Here is a 10,678-nt window from a genome sequence, read left to right on the forward strand (position 1 = left end):
TATTATTATTCTTCAATTATAGATGTATGCAGTCAGAGACTATGACATCTACCTGAGAACTTTTAGTTCTCAGAGTTTTTCCTATATCTGTAAAGTTAACTATTATACATTCATCAATTTCAGATATGCAAAATCAGAAAATTCCAGCTCAGAATATAAAAACTGTTTACAAATTGCAGTGTTTTAATATCATCTCATACTTTGAAATCATTTGACAATATCATGACAAAGGAAAAGAGAACACAGTCTTAAAGATAGACACATTAAATAGATAGACAGAAAGAAATTGAAAGAAAAAGATAAAATAAAGAAAGACTGTAATAAAACAAATTATTAAAAAATAGTATATAGCTGTTTTAACAGACTATATCTGGTTGATTTCCTTCTCTTCATATTCAGATAATTCTGAATTTAGTCATTTTCTTATAGCTGCTTGAGTTTCTGATAGAAAGTCTATTAAGTATTTAATTCCTGTCTCAGTTGAGAATAAGAATCTCATATTTAATTAATTTAGATCATACTTCTCTTTCAATCTGACTCTGAGACTATTGTATAATACACAGTGCATTACAATATGCTCAGAATTCTTATTTATATTGCAGAATGAGCATTCTATTAAGTCAAATCTATCATCAAATCTTTGTATATAAGATTTAAAATAGCCATATTCTAGTTTCAGCTGTATTATAGATGAGAATATTTTCTTTTTATATTTAATTGAACAAGATTTTCACTTGGGTTTTATTTCAAATCTTGAATAATGTATACTCTTCTTTTGTTTTTACCAGCTTTCATTTCACTTATCTAAACAAGATTCTTTTATTTTTCTCTTTATAAAAGATCAGAACATAATTTTTTGAATAGATCTGCTTAATTCTGCACTCTTTTTTACAGCTGAATCAGTCAATTCATTGTCATGAATATTCATATGAGTAGAAACTCAGTGTAGATGAATTATCAGCTTTAATATTCTTCTCTTTTGAATTTTTAAAACAGAGTTTAAGATCAGTTCAAGATTCATTTAATTATTATAAATCTGACTATTTCTAAGTCTTTTTAAAGCAGCTTGACTATCAGAGAATATTCATATTTCTTTCAAACAATTTCCTCTTTTATAAGATTTTATTTCAATGAGTTTGAAAGCTTTCACTATTATAAATAGTTCAGTATCAAAGACTTCACATTCAGAGCCTAGATTTCAGAAATCTGAGATAAAATTAATATTATCTTCAGTATAAGCAATGTCTGTATCTAATCTATTCAAGTTCTCATTTTTTGAGTCATCTGAATAAATCAGAATAGAGTCTTTTATATTAATTGTAGAAATTCTCTTCAAATGCTGTTCATATTCTTTCTCTTTTAATAGTTCACTTATTTATAAGTCTATAAGAGATTCAAGCTTTTCTCTTCAGAGAGATAACTTCTCATGATCAACTTTTTCAACATTTAAAGAAGAAAATTGATTTTTAATCAGAGAGTATAGTCTATACAGTTGAGAAGGCATTTTCTTTGAAGAATTATTTTCATTTCAATCAAGAAATCTATTTCAATTCAGTTCATTTTCAGAGTTAATTGATGGAAATGAAGAAGAGACTCTTTCTCTGATTATATGACTACAGATACTAGTCACCCGCAGGATGCATCTTAAGCTAATTACATTTAACCCTCTATAATTAACCGACCACCGCATCCATTCTCTCGGGCCAGTCACTAATTTCCAGGGGTGTTAGTTAGTGACTGCCACTGCCTACTTGGTGGTGTACACACCAAGCTTCCGGTTGCTGATCTCGGCCTCATTAGATGCTCATAGGCCTATCAATCAGCCATCATGGCCTCACCCCGTGTTAGAGACTAATCATAGGCTTGATGACTGCAGTCCTCCCTGCCAGTATTAGGGCTTGGCAGGGAGCTTGCAGGCTCTAGCCTATCAGGGTGCCCTGCCTAGGGCCTAGATGCGCGTCTAGGCCTGCTAGTTGGGTGGTTTTCAAAATCATTCCCTGTATTTGGGGGGGAGCTAGGCTCCGATGACAGCCCTAGTTAGAGACTCACTTAAGTAGTGTATAACCACTACATTAGGCTTGACTCTATATCGTTAGAACCTTGACGGGTGCACAGTAGGATAGTGGGACATTGGCACCCCATGCCGGCTCTGGTGGGTGTTCGCAGGATCTCACTTAACTAGTGACTTGGCTTGCAGTAGAGAGTTCTACCCCGCACCAAGCCTTACTAATTAGGCTCAGCCCCTATTACATGGGGGCTTTCATGGGTAAGAAGTGGCAGGTGCCAGCGGTGGGATTCGAACCCACGCACCCCTAATGTGTGCGGCCTTGGTTACCAGTCTTACCAACTGGGCCACGCTGGCTATATAGGCTGATTAACAGTTGAAAGCAATGTGCTCTGATCAGTTACAGTTGATGCACACTTCTTGTTGATATCAGTTAACAACTTCTTTGAGAGTGATTCCAGGAACTTGAAAGCCTGTTCAGACAGTGAAGACTCTTGCTTATGTATAGACATTTAAGTCTACTCAATTCATAGCATTTACATCATTGTTATTCTTCAGTGTGAGTGTATAAGTGACTGAAATATAACATCTTTTATCACTGTTCTGTATACTCTTGAGCTTGATAAGACAGTCATTCAATATCTGAAGCTGTGTGCAGAAACCTTTATAAGTCTGATCTTTATCTACACTTATAAGAGTCTGTAAGAGTTTGAAAGTTAATATCTTCTTAAGAATACTAATCTTCATTTAATTCTCTCAAGATTGATCATCTACTTCTAGAATCTTGATGTCAAAGTCAGAGATGAATATTGTAAGAGAAGTGTTTCTCTGTCAGATACTCTGTAATTAATCTAATGCTTTCTGTTATATGACAGTGTCTCAGAACAGAATATTAAGATGTTTGATAATATTATCAGATATTTGTAATACTGATTTACATGCTTTTATTTATAAATGAAACTTCTATTTCATGCAATTCTTCAATCATTCATTAATATATTAATCTTGATTAATTAATAAACTGATGATATCTTCATCTACACTCAGTTTTATAAGCATTTTCATTCTTCATGATAAGTAGAGAGTGAGATTGAAAGTATTGAAATATATAAGAGTATCTAAGCATTCTTTCAGCACTTTTATATTCAATTCTGTAGATATTGAAATTGTATGAATTTCTTATTGTGATAATTATTGAATCTCTTCATATTAACATTGTTAAGTTGCATGCATATCAGCTATTTATTATTATTGTAATTTTAACATTACTTAGAGTCACTGTGATATTACTTCTATACTCACACTCAAGAGTTCTCTCATATTATTATTAGATATGATTATATTGTTTGTTAAATATGTAATTATATGAATATCTTATATGTCTGAAGTGTCAGAACTCTCAGATCTTTTACTGATATTCTTTTATAAGATCTTACTCTCTTTATAAGATCTTGTTACAGAGTCAGAGTGACTGATGAGTAAGCTTCTATCTAAGAACTTGATATCTGCTTAACTGTTTGACTATTTCTCTATTTCTTACATGTTGTTATATATTCTGATATCTCAGTGAGTAGACTGGCCGGCGGGACTATGAATTTCACATTTGATCTCATTTAGTCTGATCTCATACATTTCTTGGCGTGAGTCCCACCAGGATCAAGCCTTAAAAGAATCTGAAAATGAATCATTTCTGAGAGAAATGATGTGAAAAATGATCAGATTTAATTCAAGAACAGTGAAATGAGAGTAATTTCTCAGAATACACTGTGAAAGATGATCATTCTTTCAAAATCAGAATGAAACTGAGACTGAAGATTAAAATCAGTCTCATTCAGTTCATTCAATGATTGCTTATATAATCAGAATTTAGTAATAATTATTGATAATGCTCATGAAACAACTAAATACATTCTTGTACAAGTTTATTCTTTACTTTCTCATGAAAACTACACTTCTCTGATATACTGTGATCAGAGATATTAAACTGTCTGATAATTTCATGTTTTATAATCATGAGTTTCTTGATTGTTTCTTCTTATAATTGTCTCTGATAATAGTAATAAATATCTTAACTTGAGTTGAACTTTCACTTCATTCTCATCTCTGTCAATGAAATTGTCAGAATATCACATATCATCAGTGTAACAGTTGAATATATACTCTCAACAATTTTTCATAACTCTAGAATTGATTTGACATATAAATTCATCAGATTATCTTGAAGATAGCAGTCAAATTCAGTTTTATAAGTATATAGTTTTATCTGATTTTCAGTTGCAATCAATGTATATAAGTTCTGTTTCAAAGTTAGTATTATAGTTCTATGTAATATGAAGTGTTATCAATAATTGTTACTCACTAGAGAATTATATTTCACTGTCTTCATATCTTGAACATCTGCTTGTTCAAATCTCTGATAGTTGATATTATAATAGTCTCAGACTAATTTGATATATAAGTCTTATTTCTTCTCTATTCAATCTTGAGAAGTGTAGATATTAACTCAACAGAAGAAATCTAGTAGAGCTGCTATAATATAGTACTCTGTAAAAGATTGTTTAGTTTTGCTGTAGTAATATACCAGTTTATCTCTTACAGTAATAATAGTCTATGCTATAGTATTATCTCAGACTGAATTTCTTTTTAAGTGATTCAACTGCTTCTATTATTATTATTATTATTCTTCAATTATAGATGTATGCAGTCAGAGACTATGACATCTACCTTAGAACTTTTAGTTCCCAGGGTTTTTCCTATATCTGTAAAGTTAACTATTATACATTCATCAATTTCAGATATGCAAAATCAGAAAATTCCAGCCCAGAATACAAAAACCATTTACAAATTGCAGTGTTTTAACATCTTCTGATCCTTTGAAACCATTTGACAATATCATGACAAAGGAAAAGAGAACACAGTCTTAAAGATAGACACATTAAATAGATAGATAGAAAGGAATTGAAAGGAAAAGATAAAGTAAAGAAAGACTGTAACAAAACAAATTATTAAAAGATAGTATATAGCTGTTTTAACAGACTATATCTGGTTGATTTCCTCCTCTTCATATTCAGATAATTCTGAATTTAGCCATTTTCTTGTAGCTGCTTGAGTTTCTGATAGAAAGTCTATTAAGTATTTAATTTCTGTCTCGATTCAACTGCTTCTCAAGATAAGTAAATAAACTGTTATACACTCATCAGACTGACTGCAGTATTGATGTATAAGTGATTGAGACTGTCTTTATTATCTTATAAAACTGAAACAGTAAATCAATCATATATTTCAACTGAGTTCACTTCATATCAGAAAGTTTTAATATCTGAATCTTTTTCTGATCAGAGTGTTACACTCAATGATCAATTATCTGATATAATTGAAGAGTCTGAACAGTTATCTTATATATTGAACTTTACTATATTTTAATATTCTGTATCATATTCAGTGATGTGAGTGATTTATTTATTTATTAAATATTATAAAATAATTATTATTATTTAGAGAAGATATAAATCATATTAGCAATGTTTTAAATCTGTGATATTTAAATTATTAGTCAATCTATTCAAAATTAATAGTAGTATTATCAAAAAGTGTTATTAAAAAGCAATATTAAAAAGTATTGTCAAAAAATATTATCTTTTATAAAGTGAATGTAAAAGTTACTTCAGTAATCACTTCTATCTTATTCTTATCTCAAGAATCAGCTATCTCATTATTCTTCATCTTGATATTAAGATTCTTTATTAGAGTTTATATCACAAGTTAAATCATATGAGCAAGACAGAAAATATAACCTTATTTATTATTTCAGAAATACAAAGTCAATTTTTACTTCAAGCTCTTTATCATAGTATAGTTATTCATAGCATTATCAGTTATAATTGTAAGAAGACTGAGATTAATATCTCAATAGTTATTTTTAATCACAGTCATTAATATCTCTACTATATAATTCTCAGTATGACTACTGATCAATGATTTAAATTCAATTAATGTCTCTTAATAAGTTCAGTTCTTATCAATATAATAACATATAACTCTTATAAATATAAGATTATTTATACTAGTTTATGCATTCACTGTGAGAGACACTCTTTAATAATTCTTCAACTCTGATTCTAGATGTTGTATATTAACTTTGTAGTATATCTTGAGATTGAACTGAAGACAGAATCAATGTGAAATATGAAGATTTAAATTAAGCATTTGAAGAAGTATTCAGAATTCAGGATTTTTAATTGATTAAAGAGAAAGATTCAGAGATATATATATATAAAGTAATTATTCACAGAAGTTATCAGATGAGAGTTATGAAATCAGAGTACTGATATATAATCATTTTCACATGATTTTCTTTAAATTAGAAAGTTAGTATTATTAAAAATTATTATCTGATAGAGTAACTTACTAGCTCAGTAGTAATTTTCTGATTATTTTTCTTTTATTATCTGCATTCTGATGACTTCAGATGTTAAGAAATTTCTTCAGAGTTATAATTAGTTTATAATAAATATTTCTGAATAAAGTTGCAGTGATTGTAGTAGAGAGATAGCTCTTCAGTAATCTGTAATACAATCTGTTAATAATTATTTCATAGTTCATCTCAGTGTTTATGTTGAGTTTTTCATAAATTTTGTAACCTGAAATCAGATGTGAAGAATAAAGTGATTACTTATTATAATTAAAAGAGAATATTCTGTATTGAATTGTAAATAATATAGACTTTATAATTCACAGTGATTTCTTGAAGAGTTTATGAATCTTCAATAGAAGTAAAAGAAGTGAAAGAAATGAATTCAGAAGATATAATAATAATTTGAAAAAGATGATAATTTATTTTCAATAACTGATCACTGATGTGTGTAAGAAGAATTAATATAAGAGAAAATAATCTTGTTTCTTAGCTTAGTTATAATTTTAGTACTAACTCAGATTGAATATTATTGATGTATAAAAGTAAATAAACAATCTTAATTAATCTCTGTTATATTTCTTGAAATATATTAATATTATGAAAGAGAGTGTTATTAAATTACATTATCAGATAATATTATTAAAAATATATTAATATTGTGAATATCAATATTGAAAAAATATTGATACTTATACATTATAGTGATTTATAAATCATGATAGTTAAATATATATATATATATATATTATTTCTAACTTGATTACAACTTGTACAATAATTTTTAAAAACTCACAATTAATTTTAATTATTAATAATTATGAACTTACAACTAACTAATATAAAAAGAAAAAAACTTTTTCTACTTATCATCTTTCTACTCTTTCTCATTCTTCTTATTATTCTTTATAATTCACTTCTTATTTTTCTTCTTCTTCTTCTTCTTCTTATCTGAGATGATAATCATTTTAAAATCTCTCTTCACTATCTTCTCAGAGAAGAGTTTCTACTGCTTCTTCTCAGTCAGATTAATCTGTGTCTCAAAATCCTGCATTTTCTGATCTGCTGTCTCAGGTTTCATTTCAGTGATAAGTAGATTGACATGCTCAGAGAGCAGAGCTGTCTTCTCAATATTCTGAATCATGAAGTGCATTCAAGACCTGAACAAGATCTCAATTCTCTTCTTCTCTATCAGCTTCTGCTAATCAATTAGAGAACAGAAGTATTATCAAAAATTATTATCTCTTAATAAATAAAAAACTTATCAATTTTAACTTCTTTATCTTCTGCTTCAATATCTTCTCAATCTTCTTTTATTATTACTTATTTACAGTAATACTTCTCTTCTCTCTTTCTCTCTCTATCTTAATCTCAAATCATTCTCAGAACTTCTTCTGATCTTATTACTACTGTATAAGACTCTTCACTGTCTTCTTCTTCAATCTCTTACAGACAGTGTCATTTGTATTATTTCTATACTTAGTTCAGTCTAAATCTATCAGAAGTATTACTTAAAATTGTTATTATTCTACTCTCTTACAGAGTCTCTTTAAGGCATTATAATATATGTTATAATCTGTCTTCTCTCATTTAAACATCTTCTTCTTCTCTCTCTTCAATCTGTGATGATGCTCATGTAACTTGATAGTTCACAGAACTGCAGAATATTTAAAGAGAAATAATATGATTGATTTCAATAAGTGTTGAAGAGAAATGAAGACAGAAGAGATAATCAAAAATAATATAATAATAGTAATGATAATAATGATAATGATGATAGTAATAATGATAATAATAGTAATAATAATAATAATAATAATGATAATAATGATGATGATGAAAGAGAGAGTGTATTGAAATATATTACTGACTTATCAAATATAAAGAGACTTAAAGAAAATATTAACAGCTTTCAGTAATGTACAGAAACAGCTACAGTGTTACATAGTAATATTATCTTCATTCAATGTATGCACTGTTGATATTCTTTGTATACAGTTATTATATAATCTATATCAGAGATACATGCAGAAAACAGATCTTTATTACTAGAATAAATAATTACAGCAATTCTCTGTTTTCATATTATAAAGATAAGTTATTCTCATTTCTTTCTTCTCTCTTTTCTCTTCTTCAATCAATCACTAATTTCAAGCTGATATGAAAACTATTAAAACACTCTTGAAAACTCTCAAATTGAAGAGTATAGACTAATTAAATTTTAAATACAGAAGAAATCAAATTATCTTCTATAGATTCAATTACTTATTCTTTCTTAAATAAAACAGCAGTTGCATTTCTCTCTCTCTTCAATTAAATGAAATATGATCTGTGAAAAGTGAGTATCATGTCAGACTATAATGATCAACACAGCCTCAGCACACAGAGCTGTATATACACAGTGTGTACTGAACTGAGAGACTGTATGAGTTGTAAATCAGCAGCAGCATCTCAGAGAGAGCTGTGCAGTGTGAGAAAGCTGTAACTCTCAGTCATATATACAGAGAATAAATCACTGTAGTAAGTGTATATGTATTAAAGTAATACTTTTTAATAATACTCAGTCTCTGATATAATGAAAATAGAGTCTCTCTGTAAGATCTGTTTTTATCAGAAGTCAGAGAATCTTATATTTCTCAAGATCATCTTCACACATCTTATCTATGAAATTGATGAAGAAAATCATTAATTTCAGTGTTCTATTCTTAATATTATTCAAGTGACAGCAGAGTTCACTCTGATCACACTTTTTAAGTGTATATTTTCTAATTATTCACATTTATATAGATATATACTGATTATTTATTAGATAATGTTAAGATAATGACTTATTACAGCTGTGTTACTCTCACTATAAGAGATACACAGTTAATAATGAATATTGTGAAGACTCTGAAGAGTAAGTATTTTGAAAATACTGCAGCTCTGTGATTTTGATTTTTTTATTTTTTCTTTTTTATTTTTTTCTTTTTCTTTTATTTTTTTCTTTTTCTTTTATTTTTTTTTTTTTCTTTCTCTTTCTTTCTCTTTTTTTCTTTCTCTTCTTTTTTTCTTTCTCTTTTTTTTTTTTATTGTGATTTTTTCTTGTTATTATTTTGTTTTTTATTTTTTTATTTTTTTTTATATTTTATATTTTTTTTTTAATTAAAATGATATTAATTATAATCTGTATTCAGAAAAGTAATGATATTTGATAATACTCTTTATTAAATTTTCAACAAATGAGTACTATGTTATAATATTATGTAAGTGAGAAATAATTTCATAGTCTTATTTAATATCATTTTTAATAATGAAATCAGAATGAAAATGTAACTAAGAATTCAAATATATTCTTTATCTGAGACTAGATTTTTATTTGAAAAGTGAATCTGAAATCTTTAATATTTGAAATAATATAATTTGAAATCAATGTAATAAACACAAATTATGATCAGAAGTAATGCTTTTAAACAATGTAATAACTGTAAAGTTTGATTCTGGTCTCAGACATAGTCACACGGTCAGTCTATCAATGAGTAATTATTTCTAATAAGAAGATAATAAATGTTTTTCTAGTATAAGAAATCTATACTGAATAGATCAGTATGATATTGATAGATCTTATATAATAAAGAGAAAAACATTAGAGAAGGAAAAGAAAGAGAAAGTGTGAGAATTAATAATTAAAGTGAATATTTATACATGTATGTAATAATGTATGTGATGAAGCTTTAAGATGAAAGAATCTATACGCGTTAGTAATAGCTGAGAATCAGTGATTGAGAATGGCTGAGAATTAAAGTATACATATTCAAGAATGAAGCAGTTGAAATCTGTGAAGTGTAATAGAATAGTCTATATAATTGATCAGACACAGTCTGTTACACTGTAATTTATAAAGAGTTTTTATATTCTGAGCTGAAATTTTCTGATTTTATATATCTGAAATTGATAAATATATAATATTTAACTCTATAGATATTATAGTCTCTGACTGTATATATTTATAATTAAAGAATAATAATAATAACTATCTACTCTTATCTAGACTGGCTGCTGAGACCATGAATTTCACATTTGATCTCATTTAATCTGGTCTCATACATTTCTTGGCGTGAATCCCGCTGGGACTGGCTATCAAAAAAACATGTAAAGTGACTATATATCAGATCTTAAAATGAAACCATGACTTGAAAAAAATAAGAAAGTGGTCTCATTTGATCCCATTTAGTCCCATTCTTGGCATAAAGTTACTATTTTTAGACATTTTAAGGTTTTTT

General features: G+C 27.8%; 1 pseudogene across 1 annotated transcript; it reads right to left on the bottom strand.

Moving 5' to 3' along the window:
* Positions 1-2,281: 2,281 nt before the first annotated feature.
* On the bottom strand, positions 2,282-2,362 carry BDBG_16590 (annotated as a pseudogene). Its single transcript has one exon. The product of its transcript is annotated as a tRNA-OTHER (tRNA).
* Between the last annotated feature and the right edge of the window lie 8,316 nt (positions 2,363-10,678).

This window comes from Blastomyces gilchristii, assembly GCF_000003855.2.
Source record: "Blastomyces gilchristii SLH14081 genomic scaffold supercont1.3, whole genome shotgun sequence".
Lineage (NCBI taxonomy): Eukaryota > Fungi > Ascomycota > Eurotiomycetes > Onygenales > Ajellomycetaceae > Blastomyces > Blastomyces gilchristii.